Source organism: Mytilus trossulus, chromosome 6, assembly GCF_036588685.1.
Source record: "Mytilus trossulus isolate FHL-02 chromosome 6, PNRI_Mtr1.1.1.hap1, whole genome shotgun sequence".
Lineage (NCBI taxonomy): Eukaryota > Metazoa > Mollusca > Bivalvia > Mytilida > Mytilidae > Mytilus > Mytilus trossulus.
This window is the reverse complement of record NC_086378.1, coordinates 59,790,265-59,810,260: the sequence shown is the minus strand read 5'-3', so window position 1 is coordinate 59,810,260 and position 19,996 is coordinate 59,790,265. Positions and strand designations below refer to the sequence as shown.

General features: G+C 33.0%; 1 long non-coding RNA gene across 1 annotated transcript; it reads left to right on the top strand.

Moving 5' to 3' along the window:
- Positions 1-12,226: 12,226 nt before the first annotated feature.
- On the top strand, positions 12,227-16,405 carry LOC134723595 (uncharacterized). The gene is made up of 5 exons (XR_010108127.1): positions 12,227-12,359; positions 13,400-13,491; positions 14,645-14,726; positions 15,553-15,779; positions 16,337-16,405. It is a non-coding gene; the product is annotated as an uncharacterized LOC134723595 (long non-coding RNA).
- Positions 16,406-19,996: the final 3,591 nt, after the last annotated feature.

Genomic DNA, 19,996 nt, shown 5'->3' with positions numbered 1-19,996 from the left:
ACCATTCAAGTTTTGACAGTTACTTCAGACCATATAAAAGACAACCCATGTCAATATAGACTTGATGACTAATGGGCTGGTGATAACTTCGGAGTGGACAAGTAGACCAGCAGTTGTATTGACCAAGTGTTTGTTAAAAAAAACCTCATTAGTGGAACCACATTGTTATTTTATGCACGCTCAACTCACGTTTTGTCAATGACAATTAAAAGATTAACCAAGGACACTGGAAATAATAAAGAACGAAGTCTAGAAGCATTGAGGGCCAATTAAATCGTAAAAGGTTTTGCAAAAAACAATAAAGGTAACTCACCGTGTAGAACGCCATATGCGGGGTGTCGGCTATGCTTGACATGGGGTGGCAATTTTGAAGCGACAAAAAAGTAACAAGGTAAGTTCAAACATCAACATTTCTTATTTTTAAGAACTCTCAGTACCATACAATGTATTGCACGGAAGGAAAAGTAACGTAATGTATTTCCTGAAAGTAGAAGCAGTCGTTTTCAGTGCTCAGTTTTCTTAAACACCTCGCCCTAGTTTTCCGTGTTGCAGATTTTGAGGCTTTATATGCAAATTTCGGTATACAAAACTACTTTACACAACTACCCTCCGTATTATTTATATATAATTGTATTCCTCTCATGGACTAATACCAAATACCAGTTTCTGAGTTAAAATTATTTGGTTTTAAAAGTATTATTCGTCAAAATATAAAGTGTCGCTCGGGGTGTCAGATTTTGCATGTCAAGGGGTAGAGGCTTGTCATTAAAAAAGAAGACATTTTCTTATAAATCGGTCTCTGTCTGATACTTTTTAATTCAAACACACCTTCACTGTTTTGATGACAAATTACAAACTTTAGGTTTGTCATTTTGTCCATATTTTAGTCTTTTAAGTTATGTGCTTTTTTATTGATAAACATAGGAAATAGAGCCTCAAAGAAGACAAATAATTGTATGATAATAGAAGTAAAATGTTATTAGTTCAAAATTATACCTTTAAATAACAAAAATATTGACAAATGCACGTAAGAATATGACAATTACACGTAAGAATGAAGAATGCATTATCAAATCATTAATTATTAAATTAAATTGCATAGGAATACAATTAGTTAAATGCTTTGAACAGACCAATCTGATTTTATTCTATTTAACATGAATCTGACTGTTTTCAGGAAAAAATAAGCGAAATATTGTCTACTAGAGGAAATGTATTTAATTTCTTTTACCATTTGAATAAATGATAGAAATTCAGCAGCCAAATGAACTTTAAAAAACAAAATTTAATCGCTGTTTTGAAATCATTTACAATTGTAGTATCATTGTCCTCAGGATAACTTAAAGTTTTGTTGCCATTTGATGAAAAAGATGCCGGTGAGTGTTTCTTTGGAGAGAGTATTCTAATTCTTTTTTGAGTGATGATTTTTTGCGGCGTGCACGATTAATTTGTAGATGAATCTGGTGATGAAGTATGATGCAGTTTGGTTGGTGGAGGTTTTGAGCAGATCTTATATTGAGGACTATATTGTGATTTTCCACCAGATTTGGGTTTATTGAGTCATAGCCTTGACTTTTGTCTGACCATGGTAGAATGAAAAGGAAAAGAAATCAATTTACACCTTTAAAACTAAATATTTTGAGCCATTTTGTACTATGAATGAAATCAAAAGCATATTTTTTTATAGACTAAAACAGGCAAAATGAAGTACCCTTATTTTGTCATCATATAGAAGTTGTGTTTGATATAAATTGATTAATTTACATGCAAATACATATTTTTTTATGAAAAGCCCGTACCCCTTGACATGAGAAATTTGACACCCCGAGCGACACTTTATGATGAATAAAAGTTTTAAAACCAATTGATTTTTTCTAAGAAACTGGTATTTGGTAGAAGTGCATGAGAGGAATACAATTATATATAAATAATACGGAGGGTAGTTGTGTAAAGTAGTTTTTATACCGAAACTTGCATATAAAGCCTCAAAATCTGCAACACGGAAAACCAGGGCGAAGTGTTTGAGAAAAATGAGCGCTGAAAACGACTCCTTCTGCTTCCAGGAAATACATTACGTTGCTGTTCCTTCCGTGCAATACATTATATGGTACTGCGAGTTCTTAAAATAAGAAATTGTTATGCTTGAATTTACCTTGTTACTTTTTTGTCGCTTCAAAATTGCCACCCCATGTCAAACATAGCAGACACCCCGCATGTGGCGTTCTACACGGTGTAACTGGAGTGTATGGTATATCTAACAATTCAAAAAATGTTAACAGTTATTTAATAAATATGACCATATCAATGATAATCCTTGTCAACATGGGAGTGCTGGCTGTGAGCATTTATATGTCATACATGTTGTGACATGCAGGAGTCTTAACATTTATTTACAATCCGTTAGCGAATTGAATATATTGTGTCTTTTTATTTTAAAGCATTACTGCCATGCAAGATATACCAGTGTTAAATCATTAACAAATAAAATTGAGAATGGAAATGGGGAATGTGTCAAAGAGACAACAACCCGACCAAAATAAAAAAACAACAGCAGAAGGTCACCAACAGGTCTTCAATGTAGCGAGAAATTCCCGCACCCGGAGGCGTCCTTCAGCTGGTCCCTAAACAAATATATACTAGTTCAGTGATAATGAACGCCATACTAATTTCCAAAGTCAACATGACATATAAAATACATATTTCCCTACAAGTTTAAAATATACTACAGAAATTACAAATAAAGGAATCGCACTGTTATTGCCTTTTTTTTTCAATTTGGAGACATTAGTAAAATTGAGAATGGAAATGAGGTATATGTCAAAGAGACAACAACGCGTCCAAAGAGCAGACAACAGCCGAAGGCCACCAATGGGTCTTCAGTGCAGCGAGAATAACGCACCTGGAGGTGGTGCCCATCAAGCGCCTTATTAAATGATTCACATCAAATGACTGATGAAGCCATGAACTTGAACAAATCATAATTTAACACGCGTTCTATAATTAATAATACAAAATTTCTAAATGGTTGTGGTCATTTGATATTTGTTCAAATGTCAAAAGTGTGATAGTTGAAAGGCTTAAATATTTAACAAATTATATCACAAAGCTAAAACTAATTGTTGAACAAAGGTTTCGTGTCTAAATTAACATGCAATTTAAAATCTTATTTCATTGGTAATAACTTACATAACAGTATAAATAAAAGAATATGACACGTTTATTTCGGCATTCATCCATGTACAACGTCAGTAAAACCAAAGATACAGTACAGTAAAGAAGACTAGAGACAAGCATGAATGGAACTATGTGTGTGGTGTTTGCTGTCTTGGTAGCATACGTCCAATGTGCCACCCATTATATTCCTCAAACAGGTAATTAAAAATCACTGTGGGTTACATTTTTTATTCTTTATTGATCATTTATTCCTACGTTAAAGTACTTTTACTCGTGTCAGATAAATCTGCTACTGTTTTGACAGTATGTTTTTTTATTTGTAAACGAGTCTTTTTCAAAATCCTCACATTTCAAATGTTTGGCTTTGAGCGTTCCTGATGAAGGTGAATCCAGAAATGACATTTTTAAACGTGTTGTTTTCAATTTTTTTCAACATAATGTGTCTATCATTTTCTTGTCATCCAAATAAAAAACCCAAAATATCGAGAATTCATTTATATTGATCATAGATATTTTCTGCTTTATTCATGAACACTACTCTCCCGCATAACGATGTCTTCTTTTTTCCCTTTTTAAACTTGGATTCCCACAAACGTTACTTTGACATTTTTACAGACCTTAGAATAAATTATTGTACTTTCATATACATTTCCCAATAATTTTTGTTATCAACTTCATATGGACTGGGCCTGCGCTCAACATGCAGGCTTAACTAAAATAACTAAAATAGTGGGTAAAAACTATACTTGAGTTACATTACCTTAATATATTTGTCATGGGATGGGCCAGCGCTAAACATGTCACTCGTAGAGAGGTATAATTTTGATGTAACACATTGTTTTTTGGAAAGATTAGAACTTGTTCTAAATCTTTACTTAGGCACCAACCTCCCTTACAACAGGACAGGTTAGCTACTGTTACTAAATGTATTCTCACTGAAATATAGTTTCCTATGGTTAGCATGCATATGCACATAATACACATATAAACTGAAAAATGAGTAATTATTGGAGCATTCCATTCAAGAATGTATGTCATTAAGGTGTGTTGATGTGCAGGCTTTTTTTAAAAACATTTTGATTAGGTAAGTGTGTATTGATTTAATACTAGTATGATTGACAACTGTCATAATCACTAAACAATCAGAGACAAGGTGGATCTTTAATTACAATGCCCTCCTCCTTAACTGCCAATCAAATTGACCATATTACCTATCAACCTCAGTCTTACATAATTATTACACAGACCACTCAATAGACATCTAATTCTTAATACACAGTATTTGACCTCATAATTGAATACACACATGTGTATATAAAATGTTTGATATTTATAAGGATGATAGATTTATTTATTGCCAATTACTTTTGATCTACATTACATAAAGTGATTCTGTAAATTAAATCTGAAAGATAAATGATTAATAGATTAAAATATCTTTAAAAAATGGAATATGAATATAAATATGAATATATAAAAGGTATTCAAGAAAGGCCTATAATGTACTTGATTCACTTGTTTTTTTATCAGGAATAGGCTTAAACAGTTTTAAAATTTTAAAACTTTTAATTATAACAAACCTTTGTTTATAAGTTTATTTCCCATCAAGCATTATGTCTATTTTAGTCATTTGAATTTTTATTAGCCATGTTAGAAGTGAATATATATTTTTGCAATCAAGAAAGAATCCACATTTCAATGAAATAAGTTTTTTAATTGGTTTACATTTGAAAAAAAATGATCAAAAGGCACTCCAAAACTTTAATATTCAATGTCATATAACCTCTGTTTCAACTTACAAAATGCCTCAATACAAGATTTTTAGATTATTTTTGTTGACACTTTAAAGTGTTTAGCTATTAGTGTAGATTTATGTCTTACAAGAATAGTTGGTAACATTCACCAGAAGAATTTTCAGCAGTAGTACTTGATAATTGTTCAGTTTCCCCCACCATACCTTAATATGAAATAATTCAAACTACTCTTCTTATCTTTCCATGAGTGATATCCATCACTTTGATTGAATCGTGCTTCGCGCTCTTTTAAAAGGCTCGCTTTGCTATTAGGTTCACTTTGTTTGCGGTTTCACAATGTTTCATTCAATACTTTACTAGTTATCATGTTTCTGTTTTATGTATACTAAAGTGGCTCGTGACTTTCGCCGTAAGGAATATGGTCAAAGTTATTTATAGTCACGGTACTTCATCTTCACAGTTTTTGGTCTAGAATTATGAAGTGTGTGGCAATGTTATGTAAAACCTGCTTTTAAGTACATGTAGCCATGATTAACAAGAAGAGTTTTTGGCGAAACTGGAATGGGTTGCTCTGCAAGAGCACATGAATGACATAACGTCGCTGTTATGCAAAAACCTCGTATCTAAGGTTTTCATAATTTTACACCAGGCAATAAAAACTGATTTTTTTTTATCGATTATTTAGAATTAAATATTTATGTTCCAATGTATGCAAAAATATCGTATCTTTCAACCAATCAATTACCAAGGCGAGCAAAAATTTCTGCACCTATATTGTATTTTCAAAGCTTTTCATTATTTCTAAGCTATACATAATATATTAGACAAAAAATTGACAAAACTGTACCTGTTATAATCTCAGCTGCTAGTGCCATCTTTTTTTTTTCTTTTGAGATATGATATTTTCGCACAACAAAATGTCTCACCAATCCGACTACACTTTTTTCGTCACTTGTCAGAATTCGGGTTCATGATTGGTTAGAAGATCAGATATTTTCGCATTCAGTGGAACATACATATTTAATTCTTAATAATCGATAAAAAGATTTCCGCAAAAAATTGAGATACGAGGTTTTTGCATAACAGCGACGATAAGTTTCTTCCGTGATAGATTACCTGATTGCTAAATCTGTGTAGTGTTTTGTCTCCTTCCACTAATTTTAAATATATATATTTCCTTCTATATGTAGACTGTGTTTACAATGGTTCGATCGTCAAGGATGGAGATCAGTTTGATCGTACTGAGAATTGTGAAACCTGTCAGTGCTATAAAGGAGGGATTTCTTGTTATGGGTAAGTGTACATATACATGTATATCGTATACATACTTAGCAGTATTATACGTATTTTGTAAAGGCTAATTGTTATTTTTAATTCTTTTGTTGTCTTATATGTACAACTCCACATTACGGTATTTGAAAAAAAATCGGTCTTATGCGTTCTTTGTTTTTAAAAATTTACACATTTTAAAGTTCGGTTCAGCAGCGAAGCTATAATGTAGCTTAAATAACATGAACAAAAAATACTAGTCGTATATGAAATTTGCCTATAAACTTGAAATTCTAAAATTTCAATTTGTTATTTTTATTTTTTTATCTCATGAAAGCTAGATTTAATTTGAAATAATTTAGTCCATTAGCATACGTGCATATCGTAACTAGAAGAGGCGTTTCAACATGTATTGTTATTTTTTTAGGTAAATTAATTCAACACTTCATGGTTTATTTGAAAATTGTCGAAATTTCTGGTACAAACTCCAATTGTTTGAACTTTTTGAATAGATGAATGTTACTACAGACTTTTATATTGGTGCAGTAATCTTCAATTTCAACTCATGTCTACAGTCTATAAATTTACATTTCAGGTTTGGACAGCATATTGTGGATCACCGATATGATTGCAAAATAGTCAAGGTAGACAACTGTTGGGAGGAAGCAGTCTTAGCCTCAGAAGAAAGTTCCCCGTGTCCATCCTTTTCTGCTGTACCAATGGGGAGAAAATGATTCGTGCAATATTACCATTAAGATTTTTACATTAAACTTTATGATGAAATTACTTGTAATAACCTTTAACCTACAATGACAAACTTTGAAATAAGAATTAAAAGTTGATAAAGTTATTTCAATGCTATTGAAATGAAAATGAACGAATTGTTGTATATTTGCCTCAGTGATAAAAAAAATTAAACATTTAAAAGGATTGTAGTTAAGTCGTTTATTTGATGATGGTTTGATACTCAATCCCTAACAAAAGAGATTGTTCTTGGTTTTCATATGATAAAGACATAATCTTTCAATCAGTTTAATTTATGTCTGAAGCTGGTATGTTAGAAACTGCTAGTTGGCCTTTGTTCATTTATGTATCATTGTCTTTTTGCGTAGTTTCTTTTGTTACCTATTCTTACATCGGACACGGACTTTTTAAATTTGAGTTATACTGTGCGTCTTGCTATGCGTTATATTCTACATTGGCTAAAGGTATAGGAGGAGGTAGATGTCTCACAATACAGATTTAACCAAAGTCAGGAGCCTATGATTTTGCGTCATAAACTATTCATTTAACATCACGATGTCAATATCCTGGATCAGCACTCGATTTGTAATACACTACTGAAATTTAGACTTTGAAGACAGTTCAACAGTACACTGACAGTTAGGGAGCGGTTTCTGGATTTTGAAAGGGTGTTATTCCTAAGGGTTACACGCCATTATTCCGACAGCCCATTAGTCCGACAGCCCATTGGTCCGACAGCCCATTAGTCCGACAACCCAATAGTCCGACAACCCATTGCTCCGACAGCCCAATACTCCGACAACCCATAAGTCCGACACTTATCAAGCCAAGTATTAGGGTATCAGGGTAAAATGAAACTTGTCTGTCTGTATTATTACGTTTAGATATGTAATTATATATTTTAAGAAATAACTCCGTATATATAACATAAGGCTGAGGTAGTTCGAATACTTTCTATACACTCAATTCGAAATCTGTATATAGAATAGAACAAAAAGTCTTATTTCACTTTCCAAATTAAAGGGTATATAAACAGCATATAAATCAAGAACAACCAGTGATGGTGCGTACTACTGATGATGCTTCCGCACAAATACTTCGTTGTTGAGTTGTTAATCTGAAAAAACCTCACATCGTATAGCTGACTTATATAAACCTTGAAAAATCTATTGTAGTTCCTGGAAAAAATGTGACGAAAATTTCAACTTGGCTGTCATGTGAAAAGTGTTCGATAAACAGGAATTTGTTGAGTAATGAATCTGGAAACGTATCACACGATATAGCCGACTTCAATAAACCTTTCAGAAATCCTTGTAATGTCGTTCATGAAAAAGATGCAACGAAACTATCCACGGAAGGACGAACTGACGGACTGGCTGACTGACGAGTGGACGGTTGAATGGACGGACAGACAGATCTAAATTTCTATGTCATAAACAGTTACCGACCCGATATCACTTTTCCTCATAAATATTTTTAAAAGAAAAAGAAGTTGCCGAAATGTTCATGTTCGTCATATTTGTTTTTCGTTTTGTTGTAAATCATCAGTCCTGCACTTCCTTCAAACAATATAAAGAGGCATATTTTTCTAGATTTTGAAATAAGCTCGGGATATAAAATTGGTATCACTACAAACAAGTGAGTGTCATCTCTCAGACTATGTCCGTTTGGTCGCTATTGGAAGTGCTGTGTACTGTCTCCGTATTTCGTGGATTCACATTCCCGAACATGATAACGTATTCATAATTGGAATTGGTTATCTTTTCTGAGCACATTTTTCGTCCTAGTTGTCATCTTATTTTAAGGATCTGGGTATGTATTTGTCTCTTTGTTTTTCTCGATTTGACTGACGCTACAATAGTCCCTTATTTCTGCGACAAAATTAATTTAAATAAAACTTAGATGAGTGATACAAGGGGTAGAAAGTGTTGCGACCAAAGAGGGCGGGTAGTGTTATCCAACTCCGATACATTTCTTTATGTAGTTAATAGTGATGAAACCTCACTCCCCTGATACGCGAAAGGGGGTAACCGACGATCTAGTGAAAGAAGGTAGATAAAGACACACACGAAAAACACAGCGAACTAGAACAGTACAGACTGAGAATGGACATACAAACGATGAAATGTAAAGAATAATAAAATACACAGACACGTAAAACGAAAGAGGGACCAGGGTAAGGACTGAACAGTTGCAATGTGTATCAACTCAAATGTACTGAGACTTATATCCCGCATGGAAAGAATAATTGGGATCAAAACGGACAACCACAAATATTACAGAGAACGGAGTTGGTCTTTTCTTTTAAAGAAAATCAAAGTTTACCCATACCATTCATACACATAAGAAAAAAACATTGTCGGAATAATGGGCTGTCGGAGTAATGGGTTGTCGGAATAGTGGGCTGTCGGAGTAATGGGCTGTCGGAATAGTGGGCTGTCGGAGTAATGGGCTGTCGGAATAATGGTTGTCGGACTAATGGGATGTCACCATTTCTAAGTAGGCTAAGTGTTAATCCAAGTCACCAATTGTGAAAGTAAACCTTTATATGTCAAAGTACGGTCTTCAATGCGGTCTTCAAAGTCTAGATGTCAGTACTGTATTACAAATCGAGTGCTGATCCAGGATATTGCCATCGTGATGTTAAAAAGAATAGTCGATGACGCAAAATCAGTACACGCAATTTGCTTGCAATAAGCTTAAGACAAACGTTAACACTGTTTTTGGTGTCCATCCTCTCAGAATCAGAGCCTAAATAATATTATAGATGTATCTTTTGGTTTTTCTGTTACTACATGTATCTCAAAATATTTAAATGTTTAACTTCCCAATATTTTGTCTCTTATCAGACCACTTGGCGATTGTTAGCCTGAAACAAAGGTCATGTTCACGGAAATTATCATCATAAGTTTATGTTCAACCAACGAATAATTTCCCCTGCCGCATTATGATTGTTTGTTAAATTCTTAGTGGTCCATCTGTAAGTAAAATGCATAGATACTTCTATGATTTATAAATTTGTTTTTTTTAAAGTAAAAGTTCCGGCTTAAATTCAATTATCATACTAAGCTCAAATTATGGTGGCAACCTATCAATTTTCTTAAAGAAAGAAAAAATAGCTTTCAATCCTTAAAATAGGGACGAAAGATACCAGAGGGACAGTCACACCCATAAATCGATAATAAACTGAAAACGCCAAGGCTATTTTAATGAAAAATACAAACAGACAAACAATAGTGCACATGGGGTAATATGCGTAATTGCTTCTCCATAGGCGGTAATGGACACTTTTTCTTCTGTTGCTCAGCCCATATCGTAAACTTGTACATGTATGATGGCTTGTTTCGAAGCTGAGACATTTCTACATATGTGGTTAAATTTTCGGGGTACGAAGTGTGATTCATCTTTCCGTGAATTAGCAAACCCCGAGTATCCTTTTGCGATGTGGCTCCTCGTGGTAAAAAAAAACCATTTTTAACACAATAATTTCTTTGAAAATTTAATACTTTGTACACATTTAATAGCTCCATAGTTTGTACACATTTTATCTGTGTTCCCCTACTTTCTTAATTAACACAAATTGTTCAGCTTAGTCATTTGTTTATCATAGAAATGTGTCAAATATCACTACACAGAGAATTTTTCTTTATACGTGACATTTGAGTTCCTCATTTCAAGGCGCATTAGGGATATAGTCCCACATGACACAACATAGAAAACTAAAGAATTAACAACACGAACCCCACCAAAAACTAGGAATGATCTCAGGTGCTCCAGAAGCTAAGCATATCCTGCTCCACATGTGGCACCCGTCATGTTGATACATGTACTTGGTTATTGAGAACCAAAAAGAGATTATAGCATCATGCATATATTTTTCAAGATCTACTACTTAGTATAATTATAGCAGATTGGTTGTTATGTTTTTTTAGTTCAAATGCGACTTTTTGTGAAATTTTCACACTTAAATCTAGAGATTTCAGAATGATCGACTCGCGATTTAAAACTAAAGCAGGATCATTCGGTACAAACAAAGTATATGAGTCGTACTGAGGCGATGGTTATCATTTGACCTTTAGTTGATACGTGTTTACATTGCTCGTTTTCAGGGAAAGTCCTCCCAACAATATAGTGTCACCTCTCAGAATTCAATTCACAATTTTTAAACAATAAAGCAGCATATTGGCTTTTTTCCGTAATATTATACTGAAACATATTAAAAGGTTTGAGGAAAACATGAACATATTATATATCTCATTTTACCTTTTAATGATATAAATTTAGTTGCTACGTAACAATTCACTAACCTCGCTGCAGCACGATATCAACAATAACAAGGTTTGTGTTTTATCTATTATTATGAGCCTTTTGCTATTAATAATATTTTTGAAACTATGTAATAATTATATTTTTTGTTTCGTAATCAGTTTGCAATTTGGTTGCTTAAATACAAAAGATAATTTGTTTATGAAGTGTGTACATTGGTGAACAATAGGTTGATCTTTTCACATATATGTTGACAATGTACTAGGAAGCACAAATTAAATTACTAATGATCATTTGACAATTGTGTACTCAGTGAAAGTATAACATTATGTTTTGGTTGTTACGGACTTTGAACTACATTTGTTTATCTTTATTGACTGCTAGTATTCTTAAGTCGATGTGTTTTTGTATTTCTTGTAAGCTGTTATTTTGCTTCATGTATGTGTCGATCCTTTTTACACTGAATTTAACAGTTTGTTCTTATGTTGTACTGTCACACCACCTCTACAGGTTATGATCTAAAATTACAGTACACCTTTTTAATGGACACTTATCTTGTAGAAATTCTGGATAATATCAACAAGGTATGGGCTAAAGTTGCAACTATGTATGTTGGACTGATTATAATTTCTGGGGCACCGTCTGTTGTTGTTTTTTGTGTGTAGCGTTTTTATCATTATTAGCTTTCTGTCGTTAGTTTATTGTTTTTAACAAAGTTTTACCCTGACGTTATCTGTGTTGATAAATTTAAAACTTTGTTGTTTCCTCATTCTAAGGCTTCCTTTTTCTTTGGTAACTTTATTATTTCGTTTTGAATTATAGATACATTGTGTACGACCTCGTACGTTACTTATTATTCTTTTTATATGGCTTTGCATAATATACTCTTATTGAGAATGACATGGATGTAATTATGCTATAAACGAGACTTAGTAATCGACATAAAAGAAAATCTAAATCTAACTATATTATAATAATTATTTCATTTTTTTCTTATTTTCCAACTAAAAAACAGGATGCCGTTGTTCTCATTATTTGTTGTTCTTGGTTGCGTTTCTGTGATCAGATCAGACACTTGTTATGGACAGAAGGAAATTTCTCTTATATCAAGTATAGAGTCCACTTTAAATACTTTGAAAAACAGTTTGAAAGGTAAGGCCCTAAATTTCTTATTTTCTTATGCATATAATTATGTACCAACAATTGTTTCTCATACTATGCATTTTTTCGTACATTCGCTAGTGAAACTCCATCTTCGCTAGCCAAGGGTTACGATCCACTCCCGCTCTCTTCACCCTTGGCAGATTGAGCCAACATTTGTGATAACAATGTTGCGCCATCTATCGGAAGATAAAAATCACGCCCATTTCGAATACATTATTCTTGACCAATGGTAGCACTTGAACTCTTCAATTTGGAGGTAAAAACACGGTAGCGTCTAGATTCTACACACTTGGTAAGACCGGAAATGAAAATATACGTCAACATTCGTGCATTTGTGCATGAAACATACACCGGAACTTCTGTTGGTTGATTAAAAACATCCTAATTGTAACTAAATATAGTCGTATGTTTAGGGATGTAAAGACTTGTTGGACAATAAACACGTGGTAATTGTTTACAAACACTTTATACATTTTCACGTGATCATGTTAAAGGCGCTTTTTGATTGGATGCAGCGAGTTTTGACTGCAACCAATAAAAATCCTTACCTTGTGTCTCCGAAATTTTATCTCAATCCGCCAAGGGTGAAGAGAGCGGGAGTGGATCGTAACCCTTGGCTAGCGAAGATGGTGAAACTCAATTATCGTCATAGACCAGACACTAAAACCGTGAATTGTACACATGTACATCTCCTATTTGTTAGAACAAGATTGAAAATGTGACCTGTCAGTTTAGCAGGTGTAGTCACAAAATTTGGAATTACATGTACAAAATCGGACAGATCTGCAGTTTTGAAATTGAATGATTAAAAAAATCAGGAACAGACGTGCTTGATGTGCATACTGTCTTTTGATGAATTTATTAATTGAATTTTAATGTTTCAATAGTATCCAATGTGACAAAAATTCTCTGATACTAAGCATTGCTCAGATTAACGTGTTTTATAAAGCAAAAATACTTACAGTTTTACTACTTTTTCAATGTTCTATAATTTAATAAACATCCTCAAGCGGTTATTATTTCCATAGAAAAATCCACTGGGTGTCCATCGGGATGGAAGGAGTACAAGAATCATTGCTATTATACTTCACCTGACGTTACAACTTAGTATAAAGCTAAGGTATGCGTCGACATAAAGAGTTAAAAAAGTTTATCATATTGACGCTTTTTTTAATACCCCTTTGCTAGTTTATTATCGTTCTGTCTTGTACTATATATATAGTTCAAAATAAATCGTGTTTGTCAATTTTTTACGTTATAATTGTTCTATGGACATAACTTTTAACTTTTGTCAAAACTAAATTGAATAATTTTAATAATAAAACAATCTATACTGCCAGTAAATAACATTATATAAATAACGCATAGCTGAGAGGGTGATAGAGCAGATTGGTACCCCGAGAAAACATTGTCAACCGCGGTGAAGCAAGGTTAACAATGCATTTTCGAGGGGTTCCAATCTGCTCTATCACCCTCTCAGCTATGTGTTATTTAATTTATTGTACTGAATGTCCTATCATCAATGGCATTTACAGCTTACTTTTATTTTAAAAGTATTTTCTATGACGTCACGTTCATAACAACGTTATGGGCATTAGAAAAAAAAAACAAAAGTCAAGCAAGATGTTTTATTTAATTTATTTAAACAGTCGATAATAAAACGTAGAACTTAAGCATTGTATTTAATTCCTTGGTGTAAATTCAATTCATTGTTCTTTGAATTATCGATTTCTGATTGGTGTAGACAAGAGGGTAACAATCAAAAAAAATTGTCACCCGCTCAGCCATGTGATAGAGTAAATTGACACCCTCGTCTTAGCCGATCAAAACATGGCATTTCAACGTGAAGTATAATAAAATTGTATATCATGAAACAACTATATTAAAGGATATTTAATCGTGAATGAAATTAGGGAACGACGTTATGTGTCAAAGAGACGTCAATATTCGACCAAAGAACAGAAAACAGCCAAAACCCACCAACGGGTCTTCAACCCACCGAGAAAATCACACACCCGTAGGTGGGCTTCATCTGGATCCTTAAAAGCGTGAACTGTTCAGTGACACTGGACGTCATACTAAACTCCAAAACATATAAATGAAATATTAAAAATCATATAAGACTAGCAAAGGCTCCTCACTAGGGACAGGCGCAAGAATGCGATGAGGTTAAAAATGTTGAGTAAGATCATAACCTCCCCAAGGCAGTATTGCCCGTGCGAATATCAAGAATCATATCACATTTGTTATATTGCTCTTTTGATTCTTTATAGGATCTTTGCAAACAAACGGGTGGGTACCTAGCACAGATTACAGATTCTGCTGAAGATGCATGGGTCGCAAACTTGTTGAGAAGTAAGTAAACTTTTTTTTTTATTCAGTCAAACAGCCGATATATATTAATAATGTATACATGTGTATGCTTGTGTATTTTAATATAAGGGAAAGAAATATAATTACTTTCTACTCTCAGCCTGGTAATTATTCAGCCAAAAATTTCGGCTTCAAATCTATGGGGTGTGTATTAATTGGAAGAAAAAAACCCAGAGGATTACGAAAGGTCTTTTAGAACAGAAAGTAGTAGAGGCTTAAGAGCCATATAAGCAAAGCTTGGACCTGTATATTAATGATATTAGAACAAATAATGGTTGGAATTACAGTAACTGGTAGTAGGATGGGTTATTCTTCGAGAACGTTTGAGTTCTTTAGTTTTTGTTTAGGGTTTTGTGGACTCTTTTTGTCTTTTTTTATATTGTGGCCATGGTGTTGTCTAGTAATTTTGTATTGTTTTATTGTGAATGCGTCCTTCGTATAATTTTACTCTTTTTCTAGGTGACTAGTTTAACAATGAATATGACTTATTCGTTTTAAGTTACGACGGGTGTAACATGTAGAGCAGTAAATAGTGAATAGCGGATCCTTCCGGAGCTGCTTTTATCTTTTGTTTTGTTTTTGTTACTGTTGCTCAATCTTTCGATTTCAGTGTTGTGTGCGATGATCCTTTTATTTGTCATTGCTTTGATTTTCTTTTGAATTTTGTTTATTCTTTTTTGTTGGATTGGTGATTTTTTTGGGCTACCCTTTCATTTTGTTAAATTCAATAGAATAGTTTCTTTAATTACATAACATATATAATATATTTTATGTTACATTATTGTACTATCAAAATGATATCTAACAGGAGCCGTCCAGCATGGCAAAGGCTACTGGATGGGAGCGGAAGACTTTACTGATGGAATATTGAGGTGGAGCAATGACTCGTCTAGAGTTCATTATACCCATTGGAATAGGCATGAACCAAGCCATAGTACAGAGCATTGTGTTCACTTTTGGAGAGCTGCAAATTATAGATGGAATGATGTTCACTGCACACAAGGACATATTGGATACCTATGCGAGAAAACAAAGGTAGGCTCATTTTTTTAACATTTTTTCTTACTTAATGCGATGTAAAAATAATTACGGTCAGATATTTTAGCGAGGTTTTTATTATTGCGATAAATGCGACAGACTTGTAAATACAATAACTTAAACTCGCATTTTGTTTTATAAACAGGATTTCCTCAAAATCGTAAACAAATAAAATCGGCTCGCAGTTTAATCTACAATTACTATAACGCAATTATAAATACACGCAATAATTTCTGAATGTACACTATAATTGTTAAAATTCTTAAGTTGCGTGTTAGTTTACAAGAGAGAATTGTTCATCTTATGAAATATTATGTGAGCCTCATTATTATATAGCCTTTATATACTCATAAGCTTTGTTATCATAGAAAAAAAAACTGGTTGCATATTTGTTTTTAGGCTATGAGTAGTGACCTAGCTTATCAATAATAGAAAAATAATTTGAGAGTTGTGTTTCTCTCACCAACATTGTAATCTTTAACGCAGGAGATCTGTTAGTTTGAGACAGTTTTAACTTTTAAATTCATGATAACAACACTACTCTTTTATTACAGTGATCCAGTTGACTTCCTTACTCCAAACTAATGAAAACTTTGACAAGAAGGAAAGCAAAAGATGCAGATGATATGCAATATTGTAATAAAATAAAAATAAAAAAAGGAGAAGATTGTTTTTTAATTATTTTTCTTTTTTAAATTGATATGTGGTATGATTTCCAACGTGGCAACTACCAACCAGAGTTCAACTGAAGTGGATGTCATTAAGTGTATGGCTTTCAATAATGAGAAAAAAATCTTTCCCTAAAGTCGGCTATAAAAAGATCGAACACAAAAAGGTCAAACGAGAAAATAACGGCCTAATTTCTAATAATAATGTAACACTCAATTTACAATAGGCCTTGACAAATCTCACTACAATGTACTAGCCTTGTTAATAGACTGTTCGACTATCTCCTATACTACTTGATTATCTATTATTATCATTTGTGTCCCAATGAATTCTTCAGAAAACTATTTAGTAACGCTTCGAATACCAGATAATTAGTTGGCTTGGTCGTATAAAGGTTATTGTAAATTGGGTGTAACAAAACTCTTCGACTAGTTGCTTATACTTTATTCTAATCAATATGGTTATCGTAACTTAAAAGACGAAACCTCTTAAATTTAAATAAAGATTTTTTTCCTGGACTGAGGATAACCATTTTTTGAAGAAAGTATCTTAGTTGAAAACTATTTACTTATGATAATAGATTTAAAAGATTTGCCCTGACCATTTTTACGGGAGATTATGTGATATTGCAATTGGACATTTACAGGTAAATGTTAGCAAAGAATGGACGGCATGAAAACCTTTTATACACGTTTTGTTTAATCATTTATATCTCCAGGTCATGTTCTTTCTAGAGCAGAAATATAATAAGATATTTACTGTTATTTAACAAAATTTACAACAAATCGTGTATTTTTCTTATAGGTATTATGAAACGTTATTCCATGCGATTAAGGGGAGATAAAAATAATCTAATAGAAACTTATTAATCGAGAATACAAATAGGGAAGGTGTTAAAGAGACAACAACACGAGCAAAGAGCAGAAAACAGCAAATGACCAACAATGAGTCTTCAACGCAGCAAAAAAATCCCGGATCCGCATGTGGGCATTAGCTAAACCCTAAACAAAATGTGTAGTACTCCTTCATAAACCTCTGAAACATTAAAATTTAAACCATGTTTTTAAAACAACTTACAAAACTAACAAAGGTCAGATGCTGATGACATGGACTAGGCGCAAACATGAGAGTTTTACCCGACCCAAATTACATATTTGGTCATACATTTGTCTTTTTCTCTTGCTTGATATATCATGAATTCCAAATAACTATTAACTATAATTGTATGAGCACTCTCAAAGTAACTCCACTTACTTTCATTTATATTATAAATGGAGATTGAAATATATTTCGGATATCGATTAGAGTTAAGGATCAGTTACAGTACAGTAACATGTCTCCCCTCTAGTTGTATCACATATACATTTTTTTGTAATTATAACACCACGTGACATTTTTTAAATTTCTGCTGTTTGGTAATTTTAAACAAAACGTAACAAAATACTTCATTTAGATCCAAAGGCAGATATATGTATATTTCAGAATATTGTTGCGAGAAGTCAAAACTTATATATATAAAAAAATATAGTCCAGATTTCACAGAAGGTACAATATAATTTGTAGTGTAAAAAGAATGTCGACATTTTTATTTACTATTTAACAAATAACTGCTACCCTTGTGTGTGCTTTTTTGTTTACATACAATTGTTTTACTATTAAACAAAATTCGTTGTCCATGCCATTTGCATTTGACAGACTGTCACATGGACTTATCAAGAAGAACAAAAACCGAATTAGCGAAATGGTTAATACAAATTCTCATACATCAAACCGTTCAATAAAATTAACGGTATCAATTTTCTTGCATCAGATGCGCATTTCGACAATACATGTCTCTTCAGTGATGCTCGTGGCCAAAATATTTGCAATCCAAAGTTTATATAAAAGATGAAGAGCTATAATCCAAAAGGTCCAAAAAGTATATCCAAATCCGTGAAAGGAATCAGAGCTTTGCATGAGGGAGATACATTCCTTAATTTATAATAATTTCTAATATTTTGTAACAGCAAATTTTGATAACACAAAAAAATCCGTATTTTCACATGCCAGTACCCAAGTACTGGTTGGGTACTGGCTACTGGGCTGGTGATTCAACATATGCTATTCTCATCTATCCAATAAAACTTTTGAAAAAGATAAAGATATTTCTACTAAAACCTTAAGGAGATGGTCGATTGAGAATTCAACTGTGAGACATAATAACTAACGTTAATGTCAGCTGCTTTTGTTCGGCAAGCCATCTTGTTTGGATAGCTTTAAAATCAGATTTAACCCACAATTTGTATTGCATAATGTATGTACTAATTTAAAAGTAAGAAGATGAGCAATCTAATTAAAATATAGATCTCTGATTACGTTATACTACATATGAAAATATAGATCTCTGATTACGTTATACTCCATATGAAAATATAGATCTCTGATAACGTTAACTTATACTACATATGAAAATTTATCGGTCGTCCCACTGTCTATATCATTATGTTCAGCTCCTAATATTATTCCGTATCATGTCTTTGTGACGTCAAACACGTTGACCCGGCCTTAATAACTTTGACCCGAACATATCAGCGACGTCATAATAATGGAACCGACGTTAATAACTTTGACCCGAACTAATCAAGTCATCTTTTGTGTGCTGGTGAAACAAAGAAAACACTTCTGAAACACGCAAATATAGCCCGATAAATCGCTTATCAGATTATCTGCATATTGATATTGTAAAATATCAGCTGCTTGATATTATATGAAGGCTTTTGATCTCGTTCGCTACGCTCAATCGACAAAAAGCTTCATATTATGTCTTGCAGCTGATATTTTACGATATCAACATGCAGATAACCTGATAATCGGTACATAAATCTCTGATTACGTTAACTTATACTACATATGAAAATATAGATCTCTGATAACGTAACCAGAGATCTATATACTCATTCGATTAGAAGATGAGGTATGATTGCCAGTGATACACTTATCAACCAGTGTTATAATGAAGTAGAAGTAAGCAATTATAGACAACTATGAAAACGATAATAATGGGAAACCCCATACCACGGTTTAGACAGCAAAACTGAAAGCTTTTTACAATCTACCAATATAAAAAAAAGAAGATGTGGTATGAATGCCAATGAGACAACTATCCACAAAAGACCAAAATGACAAAAACATTAACAACTATAGGTCACCGTACGGCCTTCAACAATGAGCAAATCCCATACCGCATAGTCAGCTATAAAAGGACCCGATAAGACAAGTCAGGAATAGTTACGATAGATGTTTTCCATTGTTCCGTTAGTTGACTAGTCTTATACTAGATTTTGACAATTTTCTTGGACCCCCCTATTTGAATTTACCTTGGAGTTCGGTATTTTCTTCTACCGTTTAGACTATTTGTCTTGATAACCGGTTCCTCAATTCCGATATAGTTGGATTGTTTTTAAGTAAAAAAGATGAGATTGATGCAGTATTATGTCTGGATAAACCTGTAATAATGGCTACTATAATGATTCATGTCCAACATTTTTTATACATACAATGTAACA